Raw genomic sequence first — 21,675 nt, 5'->3', positions numbered from 1 at the left:
GATGTGGACCAGGCCCTGTTTGAGCCCAGAACTGACAACTTAGATTCCTGAAATACTTCTAAATAGTGATTCTTCTATTTAAACAGTTAAAAACTATAATAATACAGTAAAAGATTTATGCAGTTCACTCTATGATGTTCCTATAAATTTCAATTTTTTAGTGATACCATTCTACATTATAACTGAGTGATGTTGCTTTTAAACTGCCAGGGACACCCTTTTCTCCTTACCTTTAGTTAAAATAGAAAATTAAATGTAATTTTAAGTTACAAATGATAATAATAATTTTTGTATTCATAATGAAGTTACTTTAAAATTATTTTTGTGTAAGTAGTACCCATTTAAGTATTTAATCCAAAAAGCATCTTCATAAAAATATTGAAAATTATTGAGTTTTCAATTGGATTAAAGTACAATGCTTATGGATGAAATCAGGGTAGAATAAGAAGCACAAATTTTGTTTGTCTCTCTACCAAAAAAATAATTGTACTAGCCAAAGCTGTAGGAAGTAACTATATTGGAACTCTGGGGTCTATCTGAGCACTTACAACTCACAGGGGACAGCTTGACTGGGAATTGTGGTTAATTTAGTCAATTTCACCCCTTTAGACTAAGAGCAACTTCAAAGCCTCCATCACTCAGCCCCATGTCAGGCAAAATGCCTACATTTCTGGTGTAAATTGGTGGAGCCACTGTGGGCAAAAAAGACCTTATTTTCCAGATATTGGGATTCTGCATTCTGTTTGCTGATTACTGTCTTTGATCCTTGAGGTGTAGTCACAGAAGTTGGCCAGAGTTGTTTCAACCTTCATAAGCAGAAGCAATATCCAGGAGTTTTAAAGGATCAGCATTATTTTTTTCTTTTTTTCCTTTTTTGTCCATTATGGAGCAAGACATTGAATTAGGCCATTAAAAACAACCTCGCATAGTGGAATTTGGAAAGCTATGTGCATGTCCAGGGAAAGATACTGGCTCATAAAAGAACTGAGAAGACCTAAAACTTTAAACTCAGCCTGGTTCCTGGTAAAGAGAAATACTTCAACAATCAAAAAAGAAAAAAATTCAAACTCTAACAAAGGGGCAATTCTGATTTCTGGAGTTAGAGCATTATATAAATCAAATGTACAGTTCTCAACAAATATCACAAGGCATAAGAAGATAGACAAAAATATGGCTCAATCATAGGAAAGACATAAATTGAGAGAAACCATTCCTGAGGAAGTCTGGATTCTGTGGCTGCTAGAAAAAGCCTTTAAAACCACTGCCTTAAAGATGCACTAATAACTAAAGGGAGACAATGATAAAGAGAAAAAAATGATGTAGGAACAAAATGAAATATTGATAATGAAAAAGAAATTACTAAAGAAAGAGCCAAAAAGAAATCCTGGAGATGAAAATTACAATAACTGAAATAAAAAGCTCACCTCAGGAGTTCAAAACCAGAAATGAACAGGCAAAATTATAAATAAACTTGAGGAAAGGATAATTGATATTTATCAAGTTGGGGGAACAGAAAGAAAAACGAATGAAGAAAAATGAACAAAGCTTAACAAACTTCTGGGACATCATCCAGTGAATGAGCATACACATTGTGGAAGCCCCAGAAAGAGAGAAATAGGCAGAAAGGATATTTAAAGAAATAATGGCCTAAAATAGCCCAATTTAATGAAACACATAAATCTACAAATCCAAGAAGTTTAGTGAACACCAAGTAGGATAAACTCAAAGAGACCTAAACCAGGACATATTATAACCAGGTTGTTAAAAGCCGAAGATAATGAGTGAATCTTGAAAGCAGCAAGAGAGAAGGAATTCATCACCTAAAAGGTATCTTGACTAAGCTGACTAGCCAATTTCTCATCAGAAACCTTGGAGGCCAAAAGGCAGTAGATTGATAAATTCAAAGTCCTCAAAGACAAATTGTTAACCAAGAATGCTATATCAGGCAAAATTTCCTTCAAAAATGAAGTAGAAATTAAAATATTCCCAGATAAACAAAAGCTGAGGGACAGAATTAACAGTAGACTTTCCCTGTAAAAATGCAAAATGGAGTCTTTTTAATGGAAATAAAACACTGCTAGACAGTAAGGTAAAACCATTTGAAGACATAAAGGTCAGCAGTAAGGTAAAATTGCAGTAAAGGCAATTTAAAAAAGCCAGTACTGTTGTAACCCCAATTTTTTAAAAAATTTCTCAATGATTTAAAATAAAAATTCATAAAAAGCAATTATTAATTTATGTAATTAGGAGCACAATGTATAAATATGTAATTTATCACATCAATAAAGAAAGAGATAGATGGGTCTATATAAGAGCACAGCTTTTTTCTTGCTATTGAAGTTAACAAACAATTGGTCAAAGAATAAGTCACAAGAGTAATTGGAGAGAGATTTGTTCAAGATGGCAGAGTAGAAGGATGTGTGCTCACTCCCTCTTGCAAGAGCACCGGAATCACAACTAGCAATCATCGACAGGAAGACACTGGAATTCACCAAAAAAGATACATGGAGAACAATTACACCACAGAAGTCCACCCACTGGAGTGAAGGTACAGATCCCCATGTCAGGCTTCCCAACCTGGGGGTCCAGCAATGGGAGGAGGAATTCCCAGAGAATCAGACTTTGAAGGCTACTGGGATTTGATTACAGGACTTTGATAGGACTGGGGGAAACAGAGACTCCACTCTTGGAGGACACACACAAAGTAGTGTGCACATCAGGACCCAGGGGGAAGGAGCAGTGATCCCATAGGAGACAGAAGCAGACCTAACTGCTAGTGTTGGAGGGTATTCTGCAGAGGTGGGAGGTGGCAGTGGTTCACCACAGGGACAAGGAAACTGGCAGCAGAAGTTCTGGGAAGTACTCTTTGGCGTGAGCCCTGCCAGAGTCTGCCATTAGCCCCACGAAAGAGCCTGTAGGATCCAGTCCTCAGAGGCCTCAGGCCAAACAACTAACAGGGAGGGAACTCAGCCCCATGCATCAGGAGACAAATGGATTAAAGTTTTACTGAGCTCTGCTCACCAGAGCAACACCCAGCTCTACCCACCACCAGTCCCTCCCATCAGGAAGTTTGCACAAACCACTTAGACAGCCTCATCCATCAGAAGCAGACAGCAGAAACAAGAAGAACTACAGTCCTGTAACCTGTGGAATGAAAACCACATTCACAGAAAGACAGACAAAATGAAAATGCAGAAGACTATACACCAGATGAAGGAACAAGATAAAACCCCAGAAGAAAAACTAAATGAAGCAGGGATAGGCAACCTTCCAGAAAAAGAATTCAGAATAATGATAGTGAAGATGATCCAGGACCTCGGAAAAAGAATGGAAGCAAATATCAAGAAGATGCAAGAAATGTTTAACAAACATTTAGAAGAATTAAAGAAGAAGCAAACAGAGATGAACAATGCAATAACTAAAATGAAAACTACACTAAAAGGAATCAATAGCAGAATAACTGAGGCAGAAGAACGGATAAGTGACCTTGAAGTCAGAATTGTACAAATCACTGCCATGGAACAGAATAAAGAAAAAAGAATGAAAAAAAATTAAGACAGCCTAAGAGACCTCTGGGACAACATTAAATGCACCAACATTCGCATTATAGGAGTTCCAGAAGGAGAAGAGAGAAACAAAACACCCAGGAAAATATTTGAAAAGTTTATACTCAAAAACTTCCCTAACTTGGGAAAGGAAATAGCCACCAAAGTCCAGGAAGCACAGAGAGTCCCAGACAGGATAAACCCAAGGAGAAACACACCGAGACACATAGTAATCAAATTGACAAAAATTATTAAAAGCAACAAGGGAAAAATGACAAATACCATACAAGGGAACTCCCATAAGGTTAATGCTGATTTCTCACCAGAAACTCGGCAAGCCAGAAGGGAGTGGCATGATATATTTAAAACAATGAAAGGGAAGAACCTACAACCAAGATTACTCTACACGGCAAGGATCTCATTCACATTCGATAGAGAAATCAAAAGCTTTACAGACAAGAAAAAGCTAAGAGAATTCAGGACCACCAAACCAGCTCTACAACAAATGCTAAAGGAACTTCTCTAAGTGGGAAACACAAGAGAAGAAAAGGACCTACAAAAACAAACCCAAAACAATTAAGAAAATGGTCATAAAAACATACATATCGATAATTACCTTAAACGTGAATGGATTAAATGTTCCAACCAAAAGACACAGGCTCGCTGAATGGATACAGAAACAAGACCCATATATATGCTGTCTACAAGAGACCCACTTCAGACCTAGGGACACATACTGACTGAAAGTGAGGGAATGGAAAAAGATATTCCATGCAAATGAAAATCAAAAGAAAGCTGGAGTAGTAATTCTCACATCAGATAAAATAGACTTTAAAATAAAGAATGTTACAAGAGATAAGGAAGGGCACTACATAATGATCAAAGGATCAATCCAAGAAGAAGATATAGCAATTACAAATATATATGCACCCAAAATAGGAGCACCTCAATACATAAGGCAAATGCTAACAGCTATAAAAGAGGAAATCGACAGTAACACAATAATAGTGGGGGACTTTAACACCTCACTTAAACCAATGGACAGATCATCCAGACAGAAAATTAATAAGGAAACAAAAGCTTTAAATGACACAAAAGACCAGTTGGATTAAACTGATATTTATAAGACATTCCATCCAAAAACCGCATATTACACTTTCTTCTCAAGTGCACACGGAACTTTCTCCAGGACAGATGACATCATAGGTCACAAATCAAGCCTCGGTAAATTTAAGAAAATTGAAATCATCAAGCATCTTTTCTGACCACAATGCAATGAGATTAGAAATAAATTACAGGGAAAAAATGTAAAAAAACAAACACATGGTGGCTAAACAATATGTTACTAAATAACCAAGAGATCACTGAAGAAATCAAAGAGGAAATCAAAAAATACCTAGAGACAAATGACATTGAAAACACAATTATCCAAAACCTATGGTATGCAGCAAAAGCAGTTTTAAGAGGGAAGTTTATAGCAAAACAATCCTACCTCAAGAAACAAGAAAAACCTCAAACAATCTAACCTTACACCTAAAAGAACTAGAGAAAGAAGAACAAACAAAATCCAAAGCTAGTAGAAGGAAAGAAATCATAAAGTTCAGATCAGAAATAAATGAAATAGAAACAAAGGAAACAATAGCAAAGATCAATAAAACTAAAAGCTGGTTCTTTGAGAAGATAAACAAAATTGCTAAACCTTTAACCAGACTCATCAAGAAAAAGAGGGAGAGGACTCAAATCAATAAAATTAGAAATGAAAAAGGAGAAGTCCAATGGACACCACAGAAATAGAAAGCATAATAAGAGACTACTACAAGGAGCTCTATGTCAATAAAAGGGAAACCTTGGAAGAAATGGACAAATTCTTAGAAAGGTGTAAACTTCCAAGGCTGAACCAGGAAGAAATAGAAAATATGAACAGACCTATCACAAGTAATGAAATTGAAACTGTGATTAAAAATCTTCCAACAAACAAAAGTCCAGGACCAGATGGACTCACAGGTGAATACTATCAAACATTTAGAGAAGAGCTAACACCTATCCTTCTCAAGCTCTTCCAAAAAACTTCAGAGGAAGGAACACTCCCAAACTCATTCTATGAGGTCACCATCACCCTGATACCAAAACCAGACAAAGATGCTACAAAAAAAGAAATTAAAAACTAATATCACTGATAAATATAGATGCAAAAATCCTCAACAAAATACTAGCAAACAGAATCCCACAACACATTAAAAGGATCATACACTATGATCAAGTGGGATTTATCCCAGGAATGCAAGGATTCTTTAATATATGCAAATCAATCAATGTGATACACCATATTAACAAATTGAAGAATAAAAACCTTATGATCATCTCAATAGATGCAGAAGAAACTTCTGACAAAATTCAACACCCATTTATGACAAAAACTCTCCAGAAAGTGGGCCTAGAGGGAACCTACCTCAACATAATAAAGGCCATATACGACAAACCCACAGCAAACATCATTTTCAATGGTGAAAAAATGAAAGCATTTCCTCTAAGATCAGGAGCAAGACAAGGATGTCCACTCTAGCCACTACTTTTCAACATAGTTTTGGAAGTCCTAGCCATGTCAGTCAGAGAAGAAAAAGAAATAAAAGGAATCCAAATTGGAAAAGAAGAAGTAAAACTGTCACTGTTTGCAGATGACATGATAATATACATAGAAAATCCTAAAGATGCCACCAGAAAACTACTAGAGCTAATCAATGAATTTGGTAAAGTAGCAGGATACAAAATTAATGCACAGAAATCTCTTGCATTCCTATACACTAACAATGAAAGATCAGAAAGAGAAATTAGGGAAACAATCCCATTCACCATTGCAACAAAAAGAATAAAATACCTAGGAATAAATCTACCTAAGGAGGTAAAAACTTGTACTCAGAAAACTATAAGACACTGTTGAAAGAAATCAAAGATAACACAAACAAATAGAGAGATATACCATGTTATCGGATTGGAAGAATCAATATTGTGAAAATGACTATGCTACTCAAAGCAATCTACAGAGTCAATGCAATCCCTAACAAATTACCAATGGCATTTTTTACAGAACTAGATCAAAAATCTGAAAATTTGTATGGAGACCCATAAGACCCTGAATAGCCAAAACAATCTTGAGGGAAAAACTGGAGCTGGAGGAATCAGACTCCCTGACTTCAGACTATACCACAAAGCTATAGTAATCAAGACAGTATGTTGCTGGCACAAAAACAGAAATATAGATCAATAGAACAGGATAGAAAGCCTAGAGATAAACCCATGCACCTATGGTCAACTAATCTATGACAAAAGAGGCAAGGATATACAATGTATATAAGACAGTCTCTTCAATAAGCAGTGCTGGGAAAACCAGACAGGTACTTGTAAAAGAATGAAATTAGAACACTCCCTAACAGCATACACAAAAATAAACTCAAAATGGATTAAAGACCTAAATGTAAGACTGGACACTATAAAACTCTTAAAGGAAAACATAGGAAGAATGTTCCTTGACATAAATCACAGCAAGATCTTTTTTGACACACCTCCTAAAGTAATGGAAATAAAAACAAAAATAAATAAATGAAACAATTCATTTGGACCTAATGAAACTTAAAAGCTTTTGCACAGCAAAGGAAACTATGAACAAGCTGAAAAGACAACACTCAGAATGGGAGAAAATATTTGCAAATGAATCAACGGACAAAGGATTAATCTCCAAAATATATAAACAGCTCATGCAGCTCAATATTAAAAAAACAAACAACCCAGTCCAAAAATGGGCAGAAGACCTAAATAGACATTTCTCCAAAGAAGACATACAGATGGCCAAGAGGCACATGAAAACCTGCTCAACATCACTAATTATTAGAGAAATGCAAATCAAAACTACAATGAGGTATCACCTCACACCAGTTAGAATGGGCATCATCAGAAAATCTACAAACAACAAATGCTGGAGAGTGTGTGGAGAAAAGGGAACCCTCTTGCACTGTTGGTGGGAATGTAAATTGATTCAGCCACTATGGAGAACAGTATGGAGGTTCCTTAAAAAACTAAAAATAGAAGTACCATACGACCCAGCAATCCCACTACTGGGCATATACCCAGAGAAAACCATAATTCAAATAAACGCATGCACCCCAATGTTCATTGCAGCACTATTTACAATAGCCAGGTCATGGAAGCAACCTAAATGCCCACTGACAGACGAATGGATAAAGAAGATGTGGTACATATATACAGTGGAATATTACTCAGCCATAAATAGGAATGAAATTGGGTCATATGTAGGTACGTGGATGGACCTCGAGACTGTCATACAAAGTGAAGTAAGTCAGAAAGAGAAAAACAAATATCATATATTAACGCATATATGTGCATCTAGAAAAATGGTACAGATGATCTGGTTTGCAAGGCATAAATAGAGACACAGATGTAGAGAACAAACATATGGACATGGGGGCAAGGGGTGGTGGGATGAATTGGGAGATTAGGATTGACATATATACACTAATATGTATAAAATAGATAACTAATAAGAACCTGCTGTATAAAAAAATTAATAAAATAAAATTCAAGAATAAGTAAAAACCTTAAAAAAAGAAAACAAGTGTACCATACTAATGTTAGATGCTAGTAATAGCAGAAATTGGGTGTGGGGTTTATGGAAATTCTGCAATTTTTCTGTAAATGTAAATGTCTTCTAAAACATAAACTTAAAAAAAATCTGAAAAAAAATAGTAATTGGAAAATATTTTTTTAATGAATGAAAACACAACAGTCCAAATCAATAGATGTGGAGAAGCAGGACTCAGAGAGGAATTTATAGGTGCAAGTGCCTACATTAAATAAGAAGAAAGATCTAAAAATCAACAAACTAATATTATACTTTAAAGAACTATAAAAAGAAGGCAAACTAAACCAAAAGATAACAGAAGGAAAAAAATAATGGAGTTAGAGCAGAGATAAACAAAATGAACAAAAAAAAAACCCAGAGAAAATCAATAATACCTAAACCTGGTTCTTTGGAAAGGTCAGCAAAATTATCAAACTTTTAGCTAAACTGCCAGAGAGAAAAAAAAGTAGATGCAAATAATTTTAAAATGAGAAATGAATCTAGGGAGATTACTAATGGCTTTTCAAAGATAAAAATTTTATAAGAGGATATGAAGGAGGTGTAGTCAAGATGGGAGAGTAAGAATACCCCAGCTTACCTCTTCCCACAGTGAGACAGATAGGGGGGATGAAGAAGTGGTATAGTCAAGAATCATACCACCAAGTGAGCAAATTAGCCAAGGTTGTCCCCAAGGAGTGCATAGTTCAAGCCCAACAAACATTAGGCTCCCCAGACCAGGGCTCTGGCACCAGGAAACCATGCCCCCAAAACAATGGCCTTAAAGGCCAGTGGAGAGTACTTTCAGAAGAGCTAAGGGCTCATAGTAATCAATCTGCCACAACAAGAGGACACAGGTAGCCCAAATACAGGTACCCCTAGAGCATCTAAGTCTGGTGACCGGATGAGGGTGCACTGCTTGGATGGATAGGATGTCTAATACAAAAGGCCACTTTTCCAAGGTCAGGAAATGTAACCAACCTTCAGATACATAAAAATAAAAACAGCAAGTTGGGTGAAATAAGGCAACAGAGGAATATGTTGCAAATGAAGCAACAACATAAAACCCCAGAAAAAGAACTAAGTGAAGTGGACATAAGCAATCTACCCCATAGAGAGTTCAAGGTAATGATTGTAAAGATGTTCAGAAAAACTGGGGAGAAGATTAAATAAACAGAGTGAGAAGGTAGAAGTTTTTAGCAAAAAATTAGAAAATATAAATAAGAACAAAACAAAGATGAACAATACAATAACTGAAATGATAAATACACCAGAAAGAATCAACAGTAGATTAGATGATACAGAGACATCGATCAGCGAGCTGAAAGATAAAGTAGTGGAAATCATTGAAGTTGAACAGAAAAAAGAATAAAAAGAAAGGAAGACAGTTTAAGAGACTTCTGTGACAACATCAAGCACATTAACATTTGCATTATAGGTCTCCCAGAAGGAGAAGAGAGGCAGAAAGGGGCAGAGGACACATTTGAAGACATAATAGCTATAATTCCCTAACTTGGGAAAGGAAACAGTCATCTAGTTGTAGGAAGCAGAGACAATCCCAAACAGGATCAACCCAAAGAAGACCACACCAAGACACATTGCAATTAAAATGGCAAAAATTAAGAGAAAATTTTAAAAGCAGCAAGGGAAAAGGAACAAGTTACTTACAAGGAAACTCCCATAAGCCTATTGGCTAACTTTTCAGCAGAAACACTGCAGACCTGAAGGGAGTGGCACAATATATAATATTTAAAATGATGAAAGGGGAAAACCTACTACCAGGAATACTCTCACCAGCAAGGCTCTCATTTATGTTTGATGGAGAGATCAAAAGTTTTACAAGCAAGCAAAAGTTAAAGAGTTCAGCACCACCAAACCAGGTGTACAAGAAATGTTAAGGGGACTTTTCTAAGTGAGAGAGAAAAGGTCACAACTAGAAACATGAAAATCACAAAAGGAAAAATTGGTAAAGGCAAATATATAGTAAAGTTAGTAAATCAGCCAGGTATAAAGCTAGAAGGAAGGTTAAAACACAAAAGTAATACAATCATGTATACTCATAATAAGTAGTTAAGAGATACATGAAACTAAAAGGTTTAAAGTATGATGTCAAAAATAGTAAGTGTGGTGAGGGAAGTAAAAATGCAAGGTTGTTAAAATGCACTTGAACTTAAGAGATCAGCAACTTAAAATAATCATGTATTTTCACGTATATATGTATGTATTTTGCTAAATACAGTGTGGGGAATAAGACAATAACTATGCAATAGCTTTACATGTTGTAACTAGACTTATCGTGATGATCATTTTGAGAGGTATAGAATTACCAAATAGCTGTATTGTGTAACAGGAACTAACATAGTGTTGTAGGTTAGTTATACTTCAAAACAGAAAAGAAAAAACAACCTCATGGCAAAACAGATCAGATTTGTGGTTACCAGAGGCAGGGGATTGGGAAGGGACAATTGGAGGAAGGTGGTTAAAAGTTTCAAACTTCCAGTTATACGATAAATGAGTACTAGGAATGCAATATACATCATAAATAAACACTGCTGTATGTTATATATGAAAATTGTTGAGAGTAAATCTTGAGTTCTCATGTCAAGAAATTTTTTTTCTATTTCTTTAATTTTGTACCTACATAAGATGATGGATATTCACTTATTCACTTATCACTTATTGTGATAATCATTTCATAATGTATATAAGTAAAATTATAATGCTATATAACTTAAACTTAGTGCGGTATGTCAATTATATATCAACAAAACTGGAAGAAAAAAAAGAGGATATTATCAAAAATTAAACAACCTGGAAGACGTGGATAAATACCTTGAAAAACTCAATTTACTTACACTGACTAAACAAGAAGTAGAGTATTTCAACAGACCTATATCAAATTAAGAGACTGAAATAGTAATCAAAACCTACCAAAAAGGAAAAGTCCTGGAGAGATAGCATCACTGGCAAATTCTATCAAACATTTATATAATTAAATAATTAAGTAATCCTTTTCAAATATTCCAAAAAAGGGAAAAGAAGGAAACATTAAATAAGGCTGTGAGGCTAGATTTACCTGATATGAAAGCGTGTGTATTGCGGAAACCTGCTTTCAGTTTCAAGGTTCGTTGGGCTCACCGGCAAAATAACCACTCGTCTCACACAACTGAACAGATTTAATTAATTTCTTTAATAGAAGATGATTTAACTTAATTTCAATATACAGTCATTAGAAGGGGATGAATAAAAGTATTAGAAAGACATAACAGAGTATACATCACCAGATTGGGCCGACACCTTCATCCAGATTCAAACAGCAGCTGGGAAATCCCAAGTAACAGCAATCTGGAGTCCCAGCTGGGAAGGGTCCCAGGCGGTGCGTCCACCTCAGGGGTGAAACTTCAAATTGTAGTTCTGGGGGCTTCCGTTTATAATTCCAGGCCACAAACTGATGTCATCAGTTTGCATGCAAAAATGCAGCTCTGGTTCAACTGTAACAATGCTGTTGATTTCACCATAAGAGTCACAGGATTTTCTAGACCCCAGGGGACTAGCCAGGTCCCCAGGGCTCAAGAAATTCCAAGACCCACTCCCTTTCTTATTGTACTTGCTGCTTGACTTGTTAGTAACAATTGTTAGGTGTGCAAGCAGGCATGCAGTCCAGGCAGGGTCACAAGTCGGTCAGAGGCCTTCTTTTGCCTCTGAAGCCTAAACAAGACTACTTTACTAGTTTTCCCAACAGCCAGATAAAGACACCACAAAAGAATAAAATTACGGACCATGATCATTTCTAAATATGGATATTAAAATACTCAAGAAAATATTTGCAGATCAAATCCACTAGAATATTGAAAGGAGTATTCACCATAGTAAAATGATACTTATTCTATTTGTGCAAAGGTGGTTCAGCAAATGTAAATCAATCCATGTAATACAGCATATGAATATAATGAAGGGAAAAACAAACAAACAAACAAATGATCATTTTAACTTACACAGAAAAGGAAGTTGAGAAAATCCAACATTCTTTTGATGAAAACTCTCAAGAAACTTAGGAATAGAGGGAGAAGTCCTCAATATGATACAGGGTACTTTTGAAAAACCCACAGCTTATATCACACTCAGTGGTGTAAACTGAAAGCTTTCTTCCTAAGATCAGGAAAAATACAAGGTTGTATTGTTTCACTGCTGCTATTTAACCTTATACCAGAAGTTCTAGCATAGGAATGACACAGGAAAAAGAAATAAAAATACATCCACATTGGAATGAGAGAGGTAAAGCAATGTGTATTTGCAGATGACATGATACTATACATAGAAAATCTCAAAGAATTCACAAAAAGCTACTAGGGATAATAATCAAACTTAACTAAGGTGCATAATACAAGATTAACAGCAAAAATCAGTTTTGTTCATACACACAGGGTCAGTGAACACTCTGAACGTGAAATTTTTAAAATTCCATTTACTAGAGCAACAAAACAAATTAAATACTTAAGAATAAATCTAACCAAGGAGGTAAAACATTTGCATGATGAGAACCACAAAACATTATTATTATTATTATTATTATTACTGTGCTGCGTGGCATGCAGGATCTTAGTTCCCCAACCAGGGATCGAACCTGTGCCCCCTGCAGTGGAAGCTCAGGGCCCTAACCACTGGACCGCCAGGGAATTCCCCACAAAACATTATTGCTGCAAGAAATTAAAGAATACCTAAATACATGGAAACTCATCCTATGTATGTTCATGATAGGAATACTTAACATGGTTAAGATGTCAACACTATCCAAAACAATCTACAGATTTAATGCAATGCCTATCAAAACTCTAACAGTCTTTTTGTAGAAATAAAAAATCCAATCCTCAACCTCATATGGAACTACAAGAACCACAAATAGACGAAACAATCCTGAAAAACAACAAAGTTAAAGGACTGACACTTTCAAACACTGAAGTTAGAAATTTACTATAAACCTACAGTAAATTAACAGTGTGGTAATGGGAAAAGGGCAGACATATAAACCAATGGAATAGAAGACAAAGTAGAAATTAACCCTCACACGTATGGGCAATTGATTTTCAACAAGGATGCAAGACCATTCAGTGGGGAAAGGACAGTCTTCTCAACAAATAGTGCTTGTAAAATCTTTATATCCACATGCAAAGGAATAAAGTTGGACACTTACCTTAAAAAAATGAACTCAAAATGGATCAGAGACAAACTCTAGAAGTAAAAATATAATACTTTTACAAGAAAATCCGAAGGGAAAACTTCATCACACTGTATTTTGCTATGGTTTCATAGGTATGACACCAAAAGCACAAACAATAAAAGAAAAAGTAAATAAATTGGACTTCATCAAATGCAGAACTTTTGTGCATCAAAAGATACTATCAAGAAAGTGAAATACAATATACAGATTGGGAGACAATCTTTGCAAATCACGTATCTGATAAGGAACTAATGTGCACAATATATAAAGAACTCCTATAACTCAACAACAACAAAAAACCAATTGAAAAATGGGAAAGTACTTGAATAGATATTTCTCAAAAGAAGCTACACAAATGGTCAAAAAGTACATGCAAAGATGCTCAAAATCAATCATTAAGGAAATGCAAATCGAAGAACCACTTCACACATTAAGATAGCTATTATAAAAAATAAATAAAAGGAAAACAGCAAGGGTTGGTGAGAATGTGGAGAAATAGGACCTTGTGTGTTACACTTCTGTTACCAAATGCAAGTTTGTATACCTGATTCACAGTGAGTCCAGACAAACCAAAACATAGGAGTTTGGAGCAGAGAAAGGTTTACTGCAAGTCCACGAAGGAGGTGGGTGGCTTGTGCCCAGAAAACCCTGAACTCTCCAAAGGGTTTCAACAAAGCACTTTTAAAGGCAAGGTAAGAGAGGTGTGTGGTTAGTTGTTGCAAACTTCTTGGTGTAGGACTGTACTTTGTTCTTGCCACTCTCCAAGTAGGTCAGGTCACGATGTTCCTGTAAACCTCCGACAAGACAAATATTATTTTCTGTTCTGCAACTTTTATCTCTATATTAATGGACTCTTAAAGGTCAGAGCCTTGAGAATAGGCTATCCTGTACATTTCAGTCTGTAAGCAACATTATTTTACAAAAGGTGCAGAGCCAGCATGACCAACACAGGAAACAGAACAGAAAGATTAAAGTAAAATTTGTTCTTCTCTATTATACTCATAAGAGTGCAAAATGATGCATCTGCTCTGAAAAACATTTTTGTTGTTCCTCACTAAGTTAAACATAGAGCTGTTATATGACCCGGTAATTCTAATCCTATTTATGAAGAGGAATTGAAATCAGGGACTCAAACAGATATTTGTACAACAATGGTCACAGCAACATTATTCACAATACCAAAATGAATGGATAAAGAAAATGTGATATACACACAAAATGGAATATTATTCAGCCTTAAAAAGAAAGGAAATTCTGATATGTTACAACATACATGAACCTTGAAGACATAATGCTAAGTGAAATAATGTTGTCAGAAGACAAATACTGTATGATTCCACTTATATCAGATACCTAGATTACACAAATTCATGGGGACAGAAAGTAGAATAGAGGTACCAGGGGCTAGGGAGAAGGGGGAATAGGGAGTTATTGCTTAATGATACAGAGTTTATGTAGGGAAGATGAAAACAGTTGGGGTATAGATAGTGCTTATGGTTACACATCATTGTGGATGTATTTAGTGCCACCAAATTCTATACTTACAATACTTTAAAATGATAGACATCATTATGTATATTTTACTATAATAAAAAAGGCAGGGGCTTCCCTGGTGGCGCAGTGATTGAGAGTCTGCCTGCCAATGCAGGGGACATGGGTTCGAGCCCTGGTCTGGGAAGATCCCACATGCCGCGGAGCAACTGGGCCCGTGAGCCACAATTACTGAGCCTGCGCGTCTGGAGCCTGTGCTCCGCAACAAGAGAGGCCGTGATACGTGAGAGGCCCGCGCACCGCGGTGAAGAGTGGCCCCCGCTTGCCACAACTAGAGAAAGCCCTCGCACAGAAACGAAGACCCAACACAGCCATAAATAAATAAATTAATTAAAAAAAAAAAAAGGCAATACTTGATTCTAAGTTACTACCAAGTATGTAACAAAGATCAAAGCCCTAACAATTTCTTAGTGAGGTAAATGACATTCCTTCCCTTTGCCTCTGAAAACTTTATTTCAAAAATCCACTTTACCAAAATGGCCTAGTAATACCAATATACACTTGTTTCAGATACAGATTGTCTTTTATCTTCATCTACAAGTTAGAATTAACCTGATGATGATAGCCTATCGACTAGGATTATTGCAAGCATTTGAAAACACTGTTGTGGTGTCAATGGTTTAAAAACATTCATTACTTAATCACCTAGGACCTCAGTTTGCTTGTGTATTACCTGGAGTCATCAAACCTGATTAATTCTAAGTTAACTGCCTCCTTCTGATGGGATGTGATTCTAAAAATCTTCGAATAGAGTAAATGCACTTGTCTTAGCAGGTTCTGTGGAGATAACACAGGAAAAGAAACCAGAAACACTAGGAGCAAATACCCGGCTATCTGGATGGATTCCACAGAATGATCGTCTTGATAAGACCAAAGAGAAGCAAAATTAAATAATTTTGCTTAATTATGAATGAGGAATAATCTGAATAATTACTCAATAACAGATAATTTGTATTCAGAATAAGAAAAAAAAACGTAATTTCTTCTTCACATTTCTTCTGGAGCTCGTTAAAGAAAAACTTATTCATGACACTTGTTAAAGACTGTAAGGCACACTTTAGTCAAGACCACCATGATAAGTACAGTTACTACTGCAATGGACTTTTCAGTAAGACAGAGAGATTGGACTAAACTCTGAATGCAGAAAGAAAAGTGGGAAATTTATAACCAAAGTGCAGAGAGGGAGGTCAGTGGATGGAAAATTACTAAGAGGAAACATCAGGGTCAAGGGAGGATGCTGGCAAAACTAACCTAATCTGATTCTTGTTGACGGCAGGCCAGGGTGATCAGCCATCACTTGGCGGATGGTGAAAGAGGAAGCAACAGCTAAAAAGAGTGATCAGGTATCAGTACTGGGAGAATCTAGCTAAACTGACTTAGAAGGATGGTTGCTAAAATTGGGCAATGCAGAGATAAACAAAAAGCCCCCAAATCAAGGTCTATTTGAAAAGAGAGTTCAGAGGAGCCTGACTAGAGTTTGGTCAAAACTGGAATCTTTGTCAAGCACTAACATAAATATGGTATCTATAATTCTTCCGTTTATGATACAATCTCTCCCTCCTCAGAATCAGAGCCAAAGAAAGTACCTTTACATCAGGCTCCCATTATCTTTTGTATAGAATATTGCAGCACCCTCCTGGCTTTGTGTATCCATTATCTTCCTCCTCTCTTCACTTTTCCCACAGTAGCTATTTGAAAAAACAATCTGATAAGCCATTTCACCATCTACAGTATTATAAATGGTCCAAATTACTTACAATCAATTCAAAACCCAATTTTTAAAACAGAGTACTACATGAACTTGCCCAGGTCGATCTTTCTAGCCTGTTATGCCAACATTCTCACATTGAAACCCTGCACATCTCAACTCCCTTTCCCTATTAAAGCAAGCGTTTGTTTTCTTAAATCCCTCCATTCCTTTCTATTAAAGTATTCTCACCCCAGCAACTTGTCCAATGTCAAGTACTCTCCATCGGTTAACTCTGCACAAACGTTTCACAGGTGTGGAATGACTTAATTGCTGGAATTACTAATTGCTCCTTAGCCTGGAATAATTAATTGCTGCTTTCTTTAGAGCCTATAGGAATTTATATATGGCCTCATGGCACAGAATTATGCAGAAGATGCTACCTAATTGAATTAATGATTTATAAAGGTGTCATGATTTTCTGTATCTGAAACTCTTACTAATGATATATATTTTATTTTTAGGTCATCCCAAAACCAGAGCTTTTATTACTCACTGTGGAACCAATGGGATCTATGAAGCATTTACCACAGGGTCCCTATGGTGGGAATTCCCCTGTTTGGTGATCAGCATGATAATATTGCTTGTATAAAAGCCAAAGGGGCAGCTGTTGAATTAAACTTGCACACAATTACGAGTTCCAATCTCCTTTACACTTTGAACACAGTTATTAACAACCCTTCGTGAGTATAGACTATATTCTTTTCTGAGAAGCGTCGGTATTTTAAAAGGAGTAAATTGTTTCATTCAGTTAAATTGATTACTTTTACATAATCACCAGGACATAACTAACAGCAAATATGATTGTCTTACACTTCTCAAATTCTATGAAAGTATTTAGATTCACCTACTGTTACTGGGTAATAGATTCCAACCTCAAAGAAATACTAAATTTATTTAAAGAAACTAAGCTGTTGCTAAAGAGACACAAATATTTTTATTAATAATATTTATTGCTTATCTCTTAAAAATGCAGATGTTAACACTATAAAGAATTTAGACAATATAACAAAAGCATAGAGAAATAAAAATGAAAAATCACTTAACTCTCCACATACAGCTATAACCATCAGTATAGAAATATTACTTTAGGTATTTCCTCGTGCTAATTTATAACTAGAAAAAAAAGATAGAAATACTTTTATAAAAATAGGATCATTCTACTTGTTAATTAAAAACATCCTATATTGGTATATTTTAATTGAAAACAAGAGAAAGACAGTGAAGTAAAGAGTGTGAGACAGTGAGATCCAAATGGAGACATAGAAGACCCCAGCCTCCCTGTCCCTTGACAAAGATCAACAATTAGACATGACAGTACCCATAAACAAAAACATCTCTGGGAGAGCTCTAAAGTCCACTTAAGGAATTTTAGCAACACTGTGGAACTAAAAAATCCTGAGAATAATCACACAAAAAACAGAATGAAGACAGTTTCATTCTACCTGTATCATCCCATTTCCAAGCCAGCATTACTCAACACCAAGAGAGAACTTCCCAGCTAGAAAGAGTTTCTCAACAGGAAAGGGTGAGTCAAGTGACCAGGTTCTAAAGCCTTTTGGGGCACAGAAATAGAAACACAAATCCTAAATTGTAGCTACTACAAAGCTACAGTTCTTTTAAAAGTATGGTACTGGCATAAAAACAGACACATAGACCAATGGACAGGATTGAGTGTCCAAAAGTAAACTCTCACATATAAGGTAAAAAAATATTTGACAAAAGAGCCAAGAATACTCAATAAGAAAACAGTAGTGTCTTCAATAAATGGTTCTGGGGAACCTAGATGATCTCATATAGGAGAATGAAATTGGACCCCTATCTTACATCACTTACAAAAATTAACTAGAAATGGATTAAAAACTTAAACATAAGACCTGAAACCATACAACTACTGGAAGAAAACATAGAGGAAAAAAGCTCCTTGACAAGGGTCTTTGTAACAATTTTTTGGATATGCCAACGACAGCACAAGGAACAAATACAAAAATCAAGTGGGCTACATCAAATTGAAAAGCTCCTGCACAGCAAAAGAAATGATCTACAAAATGAAATAAAATGTACAAAATGGGAGAAAATATTTGTGAATTAGATATCTGATAAGGTTAAAATACAAAATATATAAAAACTCATATAACTCAAGTAAAGAAAAATTTAAAAATTAGTAGAGTTACTGAATAGACATTTTTCCAAAGAAGATGTACAAATGGCCAACAGATACATGAAAGGGGACTTGACATCAGTAAGCATCAGGAAATACAAATCAAAACCACAATGAGATATCACCTCACATCTATTAGAATGGCCATGATCGAAAGAAAAGGTATAACAAATGTTGGTGAGGAAGTGAAGAAGGGTGTTGATAGGAATGTAAATTGCTGTAACCACTATGGAAAATAGGATGGAGGTTCCTTCAAAAATTTAAAATAGAACTACTACATCATTCAGCAATGCCACTTTGGGGTATACATCTAAAGGAAATTACAACAGAATATGGAAGAGATACCTGCATTTCTATGTTCATTGTAGCGTTATTCATAACAACTAAGATATAAAAACAACCTAAGTATCCATCAATGGATAAATGGATAAAGAAGATGTGGTATATGTATGTAAAGGGATATTATTCAGCAAAAAGAAAGAAGGAAATCTTGCCATTTGTGCAACATGGCATTTTGCTAAGTGAAATGTCAGGCAGAGAAAGTCAAATACTGTATGATATCACTTATATGTGTAATCTAAAAAGTCAAATTCATAGAAACTGAAAGCAGATTGGTGGTAACTAGAGTCTAGGGGTTTGGGAAGTGAAGAGATGCTGGTCAAAGGGTACAAACTTTTAGTTTGAAGTGAATAAGTTATAGGGATATTTGTCGTGCATGGTGATTAGCTGTGATTATAAATAAATAAAAATATTCTCAACAGCAAGTGATTATATTTATCATTTTAGTGTATTTCAAATAAATCAAATATATTCTTGGGAAAAAATAAGCTATATTAAAATTAAAAGAATTGCCACGGTTGGATAGATGTTTTTTAATATTAGATAAATTCTTACTAAAATTTTCCTATAATTCTATGTACAAATATTTACATTAGAGTTTAGAATAATTACTTTTTAAATATTTCCAATTTTGGTCAATATAGAATGACTTTTCACTATGAAGTCACTTTTAAACTTCCCATTCATGTCACTTAAACATCACATCTTGATTTTTGTTTGCTGCATTATCATTATAACATGTTCAAAACTTACAACGTACACATTTTGTCCATGACCAAAATTTCAAATAACATTTAGCCTTAGTTTTGTATTTATATGGATTTAATGATGCACTTTCTGTTTATTGCAGTCTCTCTATTCCTGGAGGATTTTCTTTTTCATTAATTTTTTATCTGACAGATATTTTGTTTTTGTGTCTTGGAGGGTTTCTTGTTGCTATTTCCTTGTTTCCTTGAGATATATTCAGAAGTACTTATTCCTTAAATTCTTGGTATTAAGAAAGGCCTATTTTTTTTTAAACCAAAGAGCAACAAGGATTTGATTTTTTTCTGATTTACTGTTCCCTTCCTCAGAACTTTCTACATGCTCTTCCACTATCTTCTATAATTTAATATTCTATATTCTCCATCAATGATGACTGCACTTCAGTGTAGGAGAATAACCTTCCTCCTTCAACTCCTTCACAGATACAAGGAAATCCTTTTTCTAAGTCAGCCATTCAAAACCTTAAACCACACCTTGGTCTGGTTTTTGTTCCTTGACAGAAGTTAGCAGGGGTAGTGTTCTAGCTATTGCCATTGTTCTACCTCAACACTGGCACTTGCATCCCTCTGTAGCTTGAAGCAAAGATTCCAGCATCTACTCACTTTCAGGCCCACTTCTTGCCCAGAGGGTCACATGAAGCTTATTGGTTTCATCTGGAATGTCAGGGCCATGAAGATCACAGACTGAAACCATTTCCCATTACTATTGAAGACTAGCCCCTTGTTAACACTAACACTCCAGACAGAACCTGGGGAAGGGTGGAGTGGTGGGGGGAAGGATTCCTTTTTCATAAACTTGCCCCTCATTGCTGCTTCTTGTCACTATCATGTTCCCAATACCACACTCAGCAAATGAGACCAAATTCTTTATTCTCAACCTACATATTCTACATTCCTATTTCTGAACTTTCAAAATGCTATTTCCAGTTAGAAATTCTTTTCCCCCCTGCCTCCAATCATTACTGAGACTATGTAACATCCAACAAATTCCAGCTGATAGGCCACCATATCTAGAAATATCTCAAGAGGAAACAAACTTTCATATGCATTCTGACTCTTGGTGATATCATTTATGACACAACTTATTATATAATTATGTAATATACTTTTAATAATATAGAACAGTTTTAGGTATATCATGTCCTTAACAAATTTTTCAAGTTGCTATCTGTATATTCAATTTTAGCTATAAAGAGAATGCTATGAAGTTATCAAGAATTCACCATGATCAGCCTATGAAACCTCTGGAATGAGCAGTCTTCTGGATTGAGTTTATGATGCGCCATAAAGGAGCCAAACACCTTCGGCCAACCATCCACAACCTCACCTAGTACCAGTACAATTCTTTGGATGTGATTGGGTTCCTCCTAGCATGCGTGGCAACTTTTATATTCCTGATCACTAAATGTTGCCTGTTTTGTTGCTGGAAGTTTGGTAAAACTGCAAAGAAGAAAAAGAGAAAGTAGTTTTTTTTTAACAGTTCGGCTGGAAACTTTGGTAGGATCCATCTGAATTAACCCAGCCACTGATTAGAATAGATTCCTCTCCTGCTTCCCCAGGCTCTTGTCCATTCCTCAGCTTATCAAGTCACAGATCAAAGACTCACCCCAAAAATAAGCCACATGATTCAGAATTAAGGTTTAAAATAATCTGTTCTTTAAAAGAGAATATAAACAAAACACATGGAAGTTACTACCATTAAAGTCTCAGTGCTTTATTT

The 21,675-nt window shown here is 35.5% G+C and overlaps 1 pseudogene; it reads left to right on the top strand.

Annotated features, from left to right (window-relative positions):
* Positions 1 to 21,421, top strand: part of LOC133092199 (UDP-glucuronosyltransferase 2A2-like) — a 31,500-nt pseudogene extending 10,079 nt beyond the window's left edge.
* The last annotated feature ends 254 nt before the right edge of the window (positions 21,422 to 21,675 follow it).

This window comes from Eubalaena glacialis, chromosome 5, assembly GCF_028564815.1.
Source record: "Eubalaena glacialis isolate mEubGla1 chromosome 5, mEubGla1.1.hap2.+ XY, whole genome shotgun sequence".
In the NCBI taxonomy this organism is placed as follows: domain Eukaryota; kingdom Metazoa; phylum Chordata; class Mammalia; order Artiodactyla; family Balaenidae; genus Eubalaena; species Eubalaena glacialis.
The sequence above is the reverse complement of the archived record's forward strand: the minus strand, read 5'-3'. Positions and strand labels throughout refer to the sequence as shown.